The sequence below is a fragment of the Pleurodeles waltl genome, chromosome 7 (assembly GCF_031143425.1).
Source record: "Pleurodeles waltl isolate 20211129_DDA chromosome 7, aPleWal1.hap1.20221129, whole genome shotgun sequence".
Taxonomy (NCBI): domain Eukaryota; kingdom Metazoa; phylum Chordata; class Amphibia; order Caudata; family Salamandridae; genus Pleurodeles; species Pleurodeles waltl.
The window spans coordinates 1,549,530,429-1,549,542,874 of record NC_090446.1 but is presented as its reverse complement, the minus strand read 5'-3'; the positions used below and the strand labels follow the sequence as shown (position 1 = coordinate 1,549,542,874).

Sequence of the window (12,446 nt, the reverse complement as noted above, 5' to 3'; positions counted from 1 at the left end):
ACAAACACAAATTAAGCACTGGCTGGGTGGCAGAAAGGAATCACCTGGATTGTTTTTCTGCTTGTTGCCCTGCTGCCAGCAACTCCCTGACCCTGGATTGCCAAGAGGAGCCGCCCGTAACTGCCTTGGTGGTTCTGGCTCCTCTCTCTACTGCTGCCTGCCTCTATTCAAATTAACAGTGTTCTCTCAGGGGCCAGAGTGGGGCTGGTGTTGCTGGTGACTCCCTGGTTCCCCATGTGACCTCTTTCTCAGGGCTTCCAGCGTGGAGTGAGCGCCTTGTATCTGTGCTCCTTCCCTTCTAAAGTACGGCCTGAGGGTCACTCCACTGAATGGCCAATATCTCCTGAACCAGAAGCTGCAGCCAGACTCGACGACATGCCAACGACTGTCAGAACAAACCCCGCAAGTGTGCCAAATTTGATGGCACTGTGCCCTCCAGTGGCCAAGTCGTGCCAAAACCCCAGTTTACTGGTCAGTGGACGTCGGACACCAAGAAAACCACGTCCCTCAGAGCTGAAAAAGGACCAGGAGGAAGCCCCAGTCAAGGGACTTCAGGAACACCCTGGACCTCCCACCAGAGTCCCCCATTGTCCTCCAAGCCGCTCTCCAAGAGACACACCTCCAGCTCCAGGGGACTCCATTGTGCACAGCTCCTGGATCAACAATTCGCCCTGCACCCGGCTGCCCAGTGGGCTGGAACGAGGAACCAGCTGTGCCCACAGTGTTCCACACACCTTGCGACCTTGACAGCCCAACGGGACCCCAAAGCACTACCTTTAAATCTGCAAGAACCACCCTTTTCCAAGTGGTCCCCCTGAGTTGCCCTGTACCTGCTCCAAGAGTATTTCCAACGCTGCTCCTGCCGAAAGCGGGAGCCATCCTAGCCTCTCTGGCTGGCACAACGTGCCCACCGACGACCTTGACCAACCCGCAAAAGCAAAACCTGGTATCATAACTACGATTTTATATGCATTTTTAAAACTGACTGCCTATTGATTCCTATGGTGTGTAATTATGCACTGTGTTTGATAAAACTTCAAAAATTCATATCTGAAAAAGTACTTACCTAATTTTGATAATCTTGGTCTTATTAATTGTATAAAAACCTGAAGTATTTTTATAAATTGGTCTCAAGTTATTCCTTTGGGTGTTTGAGTCGCATGATTGATACTGTGAGTGCAACCAATGCTTTGCACTTCTCCAACATTAGCCTAACTGCTCGACCAAGATACCTCAAACATTAGAGCATTAGGGCCCGGATTTATACTTTTTGGTGCAAAACTGCAATAACGCAGTTTAGCACCGGCTTGCACCATTTCTGTGCACCAGCCGGGCACCATATTTATGGAATGGTGCAAGCCAGTGCAAAGGGTGAGCTTGCGTAAAAAGTAATGACGTTAGTCAGGTGGGGCTGGCACTATGGAAGAAGGGGGTTTTGCACCAAAAGATGACGTTAGGCAGGTTAGACTAAAAACAATGACTCTAACCTGCCTAGAGTCATTTTCTGGCGCAAAACGATCCATACCACGTGACTCCTGTCTTAGAAAAGACAGGAGTCATGCCCACCGCACAAATGGCCACCACATGGGACCAGGGTCCCCTGGGCTTGGCCATTGCACCAGGTGCCATGTAGGGGGGCCCATTTCAGGGCCCCCTATGGCACTTTAAAAAATAAAATGCAATACTTACCTGTACTTACCTGGGATGGGGTCCCCCATCCTCCGCAATCCCTCTGGTGTGTGGAGGGACTGCCCCTGGAGGGTGTCTCTGGGGCCTGGGGAGGGCACCTGTGGGCTTATTCAATGGTGTTCCACCTTGGAAATAGGCCCACAGGTCCCGAACACCTGCCCTGACCCAGATGTTAAAAAATGGGGCAAAGCAAGCTTTGCGTCATTTTTTGACCCCTCCTCCCTCCCTTGCACCATTTTTGCATGGGAGTATAAATATAGCATTAAGGCCATAGAGTCATTTTTTGCACGGGAATGCCTACCTTGCATCTCATTAAGGCAAGGTAGGTTTCCAATTCCAAAAAATGACTTTAACTCCATAAATTTGGCGCTGGACGAGGCTAGCACCATGGTATATATATGGAGTTAGCTTTGCACCGAATTAGAGTAAACAAAAATGACGGTAATTCGGTGGAAACAGAGTATAAATATGCCCCTAGGTGATCTAGTTTTTGTCTCTGAAAACAAATGTGTAGTTGCTTGGACCCCCTACAGAGTGTGCCTAGTTTTATACACTACATAGAGGGCCAGCCTCCTACACCGGGAGTCGTCATGTAGTGTTGGTTTGAATGTATTTTCCTTCCATAGGTTAACAATATAGAACTCTAAAATTGCACTATGTTGACTTTTGCTATTGAAAAGTATTTATGCTTGAAAACGTATTTACCTGATTATTAAGTTCTTGGGTTTAAAATAAATATAAACAAGTGTTATTTTTCTAAATTGGTCTCAGATTTATTCTTCATGTGTGTCTCATTTATTGTCTCTGTTCATTCAACAAATGCTTTGCACTACCCTCTGATAAGCCTAACTGCTCGACCACACTACCACAAAAGAGAAAATATAGTGTTCAGAGCGCTGAGAAGTCAATCAAACTTGACTATCTAGAGGAAGTAAAAGTCGTAACACGTTTTCCATAGGTGAACCTGTGAAAGGATCATTAATAGCGGAGTGGCCCGAGTGACTGACAACACCAGCCCGAAGCCCTTGGCCGCCTTCAAGAATTGAACACCCGTAAGCACAGGATCCAGCCCTCCCCTCGTGCTCCCTGGCTGGCGGAGCGGTCTGCAGCAGTTGGGGCTCTTGGGAGAGGACTGGGTGTGGGGTGGGCTCTTCCACCTGGGAGGACCTGACTGTAGGAGGCTAACCTGGTTTGTAGTGGGTACCTAAGGTACTTACATCTTATACCAGGTCCAGTTATCCCTTATTAGTGTAGTGTAGGCAGTGACTAGAAGCCAGGCTCTCTAGAGGTAGCTGTGGATGAGCAGCCAAGGCTTATCTAGGAGACATGGAAAGCTCATGCAGTACCACTGTAGTCACACACTACTCACACACATGAAAGAAAATACTCAGTGTTACAAACATAAAGGTACTTTATTTTAGTGGCACAAATGCCAATAATACCATAGAAACTATACTCCCTTCGGAGGTAAGTAATACACAAATTATATACACTAGTATGCAGAAATAGCTGTAAAAACTGTTAGAAAACAGTGCAAATAGTGAAAATCACAATAGTTAGAAATGGGCCTGGGGGAACACAAACCTTATACTAAGAAAGTGGAATGCGAAAGTCAGTTTCCCACCTAGGCAAGTGTAGTGTGTAGAGGGGCGCTGGGAGTATTAGAAAACACCAAAGGTAAGCAATAGAACCCACCCCAGAGCCCAGGAAAGCAGGAGTAAATCACAGTAACTCTGCTAGAGCACACAAGAACACAAGAAAGAAGATTATGCAAGAACCAGAAAAGACTGCAAGACACTAACAATGGATTCCTGGACCTGAAGACCTGTGGAAGAATGGGACCAAGTCCAAGAAGCACAGAAGAGTCCAGGGAGAACAGGAGCCCCTGCTAACCTGGATGAAGGAGCAAAAGAAGAACAACCGGTGAAGAACAACTGTCAGTACTCCACGAAATCGGGCTCCTGGTTGATGCAGATGATGTCCCACACCGGATGGAAGATTGCAGTCTGGTTTGCTTCACTGGATTCCGCCACAAAGCATTGGCACACGCAAAGCTTGCGGTTAGCTTAAAATGGTGCTGCCCTGCACCAGGAGGGTCCTGGTGGCCTCTACTCTGGAACGGGAGACAGAGGAGGCTCTCTGCAACTCAGAGAGCCCTCAAAAGACCAGGCAGTGCGCACAGAAGTCCCACAGCACCAGGACAAAGAAGGTGCAAACGGAGGCCCATGCAGCATGACACAAAGGGATCCCACGGCGCCGGAGAGCCACGCAGGAAGCTGTGCAACACAGGAAGGAGTGGTGGGGGCCGGAGCTGCACGGTGCATGAAGAAGTTTGTGGAAAGATGCCAACAATTTTGGCAACTGCAAAACACGCAGTGCACAGGGGTACTGACTTGCGTGGGGAGGCAGGCTCTTACCTCCACCAAAGTTGGACAATTGGACGTCAGGACGGTCTGGAACACTATAATCCACCACCTGTGATGCTGGATCCACGCACTTTGTCAGAAGAGGGGACCTAAGCCACTGGTCATCGCTGCAGAGGGGTATCTGGTGAAGCAGGGAAGTGACTCCTTCACTTCAAGGGAGATTCCTTTGTTCTTCTGCTGCAGGCTGAAGACTGGCTGTCCTCAGAGGATGCACGACCAGGAAACAGTTGCAGTTGCTGAAGATACAATGTTGCAAAGTTGTCCTTGCTTCTTTGTTGCAGTTTGTAGAGTTCCTAGAGGGTCCAGATGCAGTTTCTTCGGTGAGAAGGTGAAGTAAAGGATGCAGAGGATTCCTGCTGGAGTCTTGCAATCCCAATCTCAAGACCCACCCAAGAGAGAGAACCTAAATAGCCCTCAAAGGGGGATTGGTCAGCTAATCAGGTAAGCACCTATCAGGGGAGGCCTCTGACATCACCTGCTGGCACTGGCCACTCAGATGCTCCCAAAGTGCCCCACCCTCTTGGAATCCAAGATGGCGAAACCCAGGGACACTCTGGGGGAGCTCTGAGCACTTCCCTTTCCTCAGTCCAGTTTTGCGCTAGAGCAGGGACTGGGGGTCCTGAACAGGTGTAGACTGGATTATCCAAGGAGGGCATCAACTGTGCCCTTCAAAGCATTTCCAGAGGCTCTGGAAAGCTACCCCTCCCATGACTGTACCACCTATTTCCAAAGGAAGAGGGTGTAACACCCCTCGCCCAAAGAAAATTATTGTTCTGCCTTCCTGAGTGTGAGAAAGTAGCCTCTTTCTAGCCTTGTTACCCCCACTTTGGGCCTGTTTGTGAGTGTATGTCAGGGTGTTTTCACTGTCTCACTGGGATCCTGCCAGCCAGGGCCCAGTGCTCATAGTGAAAACCCTATGTTTTCAGTATGTTTGTTATGTGTCACTGGGTCCCTGCTAGTCAGGACCCCAGTGCTCATAAATTTGTGGCCTATATGTATGTGTTCCCTGTGTGGTGCCTAACTGTCTCACTGAGGCTCTGCTAACCAGAACCTCAGTGGTTATGCTCTCTCATTTCTTTCAAATTGTCACTAACAGGCTAGTGACCAATTTTACCAATTTACATTGGCTTACTGGAACACCCTTATAATTCCCTAGTATATGGTACTGAGGTACCCAGGGTATTGGGGTTCCAGGAGATCCCTATGGGCTGCAGCATTTCTTTTGCCACCCATAGGGAGCTCTGACAATTCTTACACAGGCCTGCCACTGCAGCCTGAGTGAAATAACGTCCACGTTATTTCACAGCCATTTTACACTGCACTTAAGTAACTTATAAGTCACCTATATGTCTAACCTTTACCTGGTAAAGGTTAGGTGCAAAGTTACTTAGTGTGAGGGCACCCTGGCACTAGCCAAGGTGCCCCCACATTGTTCAGTGCCAATTCCCCGGACTTTGTGAGTGCAGGGACACCATTACACGCGTGCACTACATATAGGTCACTACCTATATGTAGCTTCACAATGGTAACTCCGAATATGGCCATGTAACATGTCTATGATCATGGAATTGCCACCTCTATGCCATCCTGGCATAGTTGGCACAATCCCATGATCCCAGTGGTCTGTAGCACAGACCCTGGTACTGCCAAACTGCCTTTTCAGGGGTTTCACTGCAGCTGCTGCTGCTGCCAACCCCTCAGACAGGTTTCTGCCCCCCTGGGGTCAAGCCAGGCTTGTCCCAGGATGGCAGAACAAAGGACTTCCTCTGAGAGAGGGTGTTACACCCTCTCCCTTTGGAAAATGGTGTGAAGGCAGGGGAGGAGTAGCCTCCCCCAGCCTCTGGAAATGCTTTCATGAGCACAGATGTGCCCAATTCTGCATAAGCCAGTCTACACCGGTTCAGGTGACCCCTTAGCCCTGCTCTGGCACGAAACTGGACAAAGGAAAGGGGAGTGACCACTCCCCTGACCTGCACCTCCCCTGGGAGGTGTCCAGAGCTCCTCCAGTGTGCTCCAGACCTCTGCCATCTTGGAAACAGAGGTGCTGCTGGCACACTGGACTGCTCTGAGTGGCCAGTGCCACCAGGTGACGTCAGAGACTCCTTCTGATAGGCTCCCCCAGGTGTTGCTAGCCTATCCTCTCTCCTAGGTAGCCAAACCCTCTTTTCTGGCTATTTAGGGTCTCTGTCTCTGGGGAAACTTTAGATAACGAATGCAAGAGCTCATCAGAGTTCCTCTGCATCTCTCTCTTCACCTTCTGCCAAGGAATCGACTGCTGACCGCGCTGGAAGCCTGCAAAACTGCAACAAAGTAGCAAAGACGACTACTGCAACTCTGTAACGCTGATCCTGCCGCCTTCTCGACTGTTTTCCTGGTGGTGCATGCTGTGGGGGTAGTCTGCCTCCTCTCTGCACTAGAAGCTCCGAAGAAATCTCCCGTGGGTCGACGGAATCTTCCCCCTGCTACCGCAGGCACCAAAAAGCTGCATTACCGGTCCCTTGGGTCTCCTCTCAGCACAACGAGCGAGGTCCCTTGAATCCAGCAACTCTGTCCAAGTGACTCCCAAAGTCCAGTGACTCTTCAGTCCAAGTTTGGTGGAGGTAAGTCCTTGCCTTCCCACGCCAGACTGCATTGTTGGAAACCGCGTCTTTTGCAACTACTCCGGCTTCCGTGCACTTACAGCAGAAATCCTTTGTGCACAGCCAAGCCTGGGTCCATGGCACTCTAACCTGCATTGCACGACTTTCTAAGTTGGTCTCCGGCGACGTGGGACTCCTTTGTGCAACTTCGGCAAGCACCGTTTCACACATCCTTGTAGTGCCTGTTTCTGGCACTTTTCTGGGTGCTACTTGCTACTGAGAGGGCTTCTTGTCTTGATCGACGTCCTCTCTCTCTCCTGGTCCAATTTGCGACCTTCTGGTCCCTCCTGGGCCACAGCAGCGTCCAAAAACGTTAACCGCATGATTTGCAGCTAGCAAGGCTTGTTGGCATTCTTTCGGCGGAAAAATACTTTTGCACGACTCTACACGGCAAGAGGGATCAGTCCACCAAAGGGGAAGTCTCTATCCCTTTCCGTTCTTGCAGAAACCTCAGCTTTTTCTGTCCAGTAGAAGCTTCTTTGCACCCACAGCTGGCATTTCCTGGGCATCTGCCCATCTCCGACTTGCTTGTGACTTTTGGACTTGGTCCCCTTATTCCACAGGTACCCTAGATTGGAAATCCATCGTTGTTGCATTGCTGGTTTGTGTCTTTCCTGCATTATTCCCCTATCACGACTTCTTTGTCCTTTGGTGAACTTCAGTGCACTTTGCACTCACTTTTCAGGGTCTTGGGGAGGGCTATTTTTCTAACCCTTACTATTTTCTAATAGTCCCAGCGACCCTCTACAAGGTCACATAGGTTTGGGGTCCATTCGTGGTTCACATTCCACTTTTGGAGTATATGGTTTGTGTTGCCCCTATCCCTATGTGTCCCCATTGCATCCTATTGTAACTATACATTGGTTGCACTGTTTTCCAAGACTATACTGCATATTTTTGGTATTGTGTACATATATCTTGTGTATATTTGCTATCCTCATACTGAGGATTCACTCTGAGATACTTTGGCATATTGTCATAAAAATAAAGTACCTTTATTTTTAGTATATCTGTGTATTGTGTTTTCTTATGATATTGTGCATATGACACTAAGTGGTACTGTAGGAGCTTCACTCGTCTCCTAGTTCAGCCTAAGCTGCTATGCTAAGCTACCATTATCTATCAGCCTAAACTGCTAGACACCCTATACACTAATAAGGGATAACTGGGCCTGGTGCAAGGTGTAAGTACCCCTTGGTACTCACTACAAGCCAGGCCAGCCTCCTACTCTGGGCTCGAGCTTTTCAAGCAAGAGGAGGGCAGAAACCTGTCTGTGAGGTGGCAGCAGCTGGGGCTGCCTGGAAAACCTCAGAAGGATGGAATGGCAGCACTGGGGATCCTCTAAGGAGCCCCCAGAGTGCATGGAATCATACAACCAATGCTTGCAAAGGCCTTGGGGTATGATTCCAACATGTTTGATACCAAACATGCCTATGTTCAGAGTTACCATTATGTAGCTGGACACAGATAATGACCGATGTCCAGTGCACACGTAAAATGGGGTCCCTGCACTCACAAAGTCTGGGAAAATGGTCCTGGAGGTCGTGGGGGCACCTCTTCTAGTGGAGGGGTGCCCTCACACACAGGTACTCCGCACTCTGCCCTCAGGGACCTGGTGCAGTGTAAATGGCAGTGAAAGGGTGCATGCACCATTTCACGCAGGCTGCCATGGCAGTCCTGTAGAAGCCTTTGCATGGGCTCCCCATGGGTGGCAAAAGAAATGCTACAGCCCATAGGGGTCCCCTGGAACCCTAATGCCGTGGGTACCTAGGTACCATATACTCGGGACTTATAAGGGGGCATCAGTATGCCAATTTTGGGTGAAATACTGGGTTACCAGTATGGGGTGACAACATTTAGAGAAGAGAGAGCATAATCACTGGGGTCCTGGTTAGCAGGATCCCAGTGAACACAGTCAAACACTCTGTCATCAGGCAGAAAATGGGGGTAATATGCCAAAATGAGGGTACTTTCCTACACTGACCCTCTTATGTGGGCGGGACCAGAGAGTGGAGTTGGGGCATACTCCCCACCCCACCCCAGATCTGGCCCCTCCTGAGACAGATCCACACTCACCCCGCACCAGGGCAGTGGGGGGGGCGGCTATCCCCCAGCTCACTGGCACAGCTCAGGGCTGCTGCCTTAAGCCGGTGACTCTCGACTTGCAGGGTCGAGACCTGGTTGCAGATGGCTGGTGTGCAGGTGGGGTGACCCTCCCTTGTTGCCAGGTACCTGGCTTGTCCTGGTCCCGTGTGGCTGGCTAAGGGTTTGAAGACTCATGTGGTCTCTCCCAGTCCTCTGGGAGGGACCAGTAGTTCTGGGGCGGCCTGGCTCCCGTTCTGTTCCGGAAGCCCCCTCTTGCCCGCAGGGAGGTTCTCGGGCCAATCGCCAGGTGATGTTCTTTGAACTGTGGAGGATACCTCTGAGAGAGGAAGCCAGACAGGGTGCCGAGCCATCTTGCCAGTACCGCCGGTGGATGGACGGTGCCGCCTTCCTCCCGCCTCTCCTGTGCCCGCAGGTGGGTGAACATTGAGAAAAGATGCCTGTGACTCTTGGCGGTGGATCACTCGTCTCGCTTGTCGATGAACAACAAAGCTAGCTGTGAGAAATAGTGTGACTTGCAGGACACATTGATCATCGACACTTCAAACTCACCTTGCGGCCCCGGGTTCCTTCTGAGGCTATGCCTGTCTGAGGGTTGCTTGGTTGTCAATCTCCCTGGGGCTTTCCCAGGTTGTGACTGGGGCTGGTGCAGGAAAGCTCTGCTCTCTTCATCCCCCACCTCCAAGGTCAGACCCCTCCTGATTGCTGGAGCAGGATCCCATCCCTGGTCCTGTCATGGAGGTATACGCCAGTGTGCCTAGCCTTGCCACCCCACCTTGGCAGATTGCAGGTGGGGAACCTGTCTGCCCCAGGCATGTCCCAAGGCACCTGGCTGCGTGCTGTGCGTGGCTGTCTGTAGTGTCCCATGGCTGCCTGTGCACACAGCCTTGGGTGCCCACCTCTGTGACTGGTTCCCCGGGTGGAGGAGGGCATCTGCTGGCCTCAGGCTTCAATCCAGGGAAAAGGGTATGCTGCTACGGAGGCTGCAGAGGGTGTCCTCTGCATCCTAGGGGTCCATGGTCCTGGCTCCCCTCGACTGCTCTGGCATGTGACTATGACCTCAGATCAGGCGTGGAAGCCTGCTGAATTTAAACGGATATGGATGGAAGGGGCCGCCTCCATCACCCTTAGTACGCTGCATGTTCGTGGGATATCCTGTGCTAAATCATTTGTATACAAACTAATTCTGGTTCAGGGTTTCTTAAATAGCAGAACAGCTACCTTGCTGTGATCTATTGAAAGTCATCCTCTGAGCCAAGTTTTGTCTCCAACTGTGGGTGCCTGTGTCCTCCCACCACCACATTCTGCTGCCAGGCCAGTGTGCAGGGAGGGGACTGCGGCCCCGTGGGAGGCTGCCTCCACCACTTGCAACCTGGCACAGGGCCTCCCCTCCCACCCTGCACCACCGGGTGCAGGGACAGGGGCCACAACCCCTTGCAGGTCAGCAGGGTGATCAGATGGCCATAGTAGGAATCCCTGGTCCACACAAGTTGCCGGGAGGCAAGCTGCCCTGGTAAGAAGCTTCTCAGAGTGCACAGCTGCTCTTGTCTCCGCCGGGCTGGCTGCCATGCTGCCTGGGTCATCTAGTCACCGAGTGATTCCGAGTCATCTGGTTGCTGGACTAGCTGACGAGATTACCCACTGGCTGGGCAACAAGATGGGCAGCGGGCCTGGCTGCTGGTCTAACTCTGACTTTTGTCCCCCCTGGGGTTCTGTAAGCTCCTACTTTGTTGGGGCTTGTGGGGCAGTCTGGGCTTGAGTCTCCTGGTCTCCCTGTGCCCAGGCTCCAGGAAGGTGGAAGGCACCCACCCAAAGGCGGGCACCCTGAGCCCACGGTATGGTGACGGCAGTCACTATACAGGGTAGGGTGGCTGCAGACCAGAGAAGGCCCTTGTGCTCCTCCACCAGGTTCGGGCCTAGAGCAGTGTCTAGCCCTGCATGAAGGCCTAGCACCCCCCCTTCCCGTCGGGTGCCAGCCTGAAAGAGTGTGAGAAAGTAGCCTCTTTCTATCCTTGTTACCCCCACTTTTGGCCTGTTTGTGAGTGTATGTCAGGGTGTTTTCACTGTCTCACTGGGATCCTGCTAGCCAGGGCCCAGTGCTCATAGTGAAAACCCTATGTTTTCAGTATGTTTGTTATGTGTCACTGGGACCCTGCTAGTCAGGACCCCAGTGCTCATAAGTTTGTGGCCTATATGTATGTGTTCCCTGTGTGATGCCTAACTGTCTCACTGAGGCTCTGCTAACCAGAACCTCAGTGGTTATGCTCTCTCTGCTTTCCAAAAATTGTCACTAACAGGCTAGTGACCAATTTCACCAATTCACATTGGCATACTGGAACACCCATATAATTCCCTAGTATATGGTACTGAGGCACCCAGGGTATTGGGGTTCCAGGAGATCCCTATGGGCTGCAGCAATTCTTTTGCCACCCATAGGGAGATCTGACAATTCTTACACAGGCCTGCCACTGCAGCCTGCGTGAAATAACGTCCACGTTATTTCACAGCCATTTACCACTGCACTTAAGTAACTTATAAGTCACCTATATGTCTAACCTTCACCTGGTGAAGGTTGGGCGCAAAGTTACTTAGTGTGTGGGCACCCTGGCACTAGCCAAGGTGCCCCCACATCGTTCAGGGCAAATTCCCCGGACTTTGTGAGTGCGGGGACACCATTACACGCGTCCACTATACATAGGTCACTACCTATGCATAGCGTCACAATGGTAACTCCGAACATGGCCATGTAACATGTCTAAGATCATGGAATTGTACCCCCAATAGCATTGGGGAGACAATTCCATGATCCCAGTGGTCTGTAGCACAAACCAGGGTACTGCCAAACTGCCTTTTCAGGGTTTGCACTGCAGCTGCTGCTGCTGCCAACCCCTCAGACAGGTTTCTGCCCCGCTGGGGTCCAGGCAGCCCTGGCCCAGGAAGGCAGAACAAAGGACTTCCTCTGAGAGAGGGTGTGACACCCTCTCCCTTTGGAAATAGGTGTCAGGGCTGGGGAGGAGTAGCCTCCCCCAGCCTCTGGAAATGCTTTGATGGGCACAGATGGTGCCCTTCTCTGCATAAGCCAGTCTACACCGGTTCAGGGATCCCCCAGCCTTGCTCTGGTGCCAAACTGGACAAAGGAAAGGGGAGTGACCACTCCCCTGACCTGCACCTTCCAGGGGAGGTGCCCAGAGCTCCTCCAGTGTGCCCCAGGCCTCTGCGATCTTGGAAAAAGAGGTGTTTGTGGCACACTGGACTGCTCTGAGTGGCCAGTGCCATCAGGTGACGTCAGAGACTCCTTCTGATAGGCTCTTACCTTTCTTACTAGCCTATCCTCCTTCCTAGGTAACCAAACCTCCTTTTCTGGCTATTTAGGGTCTCTGCTTTGGGGAATTCTTCAGATACCGAATGCAAGAACTCACCAGAGTTCCTCTGCATCTCCCTCTTCAACTTCTGCCAAAGGATCGACCGCTGACTGCTCAGGACACCTGCAAGACCACAACAAAGTAGCAAAGACGACTACTGCAACCTTGTATCGCTTCATCCTGCCGGCTTTCTCAACTGTTTGCTGGTGGTGCATGCTCTGGGGGTA

At 51.3% G+C, this 12,446-nt stretch overlaps 1 pseudogene; it reads left to right on the top strand.

Moving 5' to 3' along the window:
- Positions 1-9,301: 9,301 nt before the first annotated feature.
- Positions 9,302-9,455, top strand: LOC138247562 (5.8S ribosomal RNA; annotated as a pseudogene).
- Positions 9,456-12,446: the final 2,991 nt, after the last annotated feature.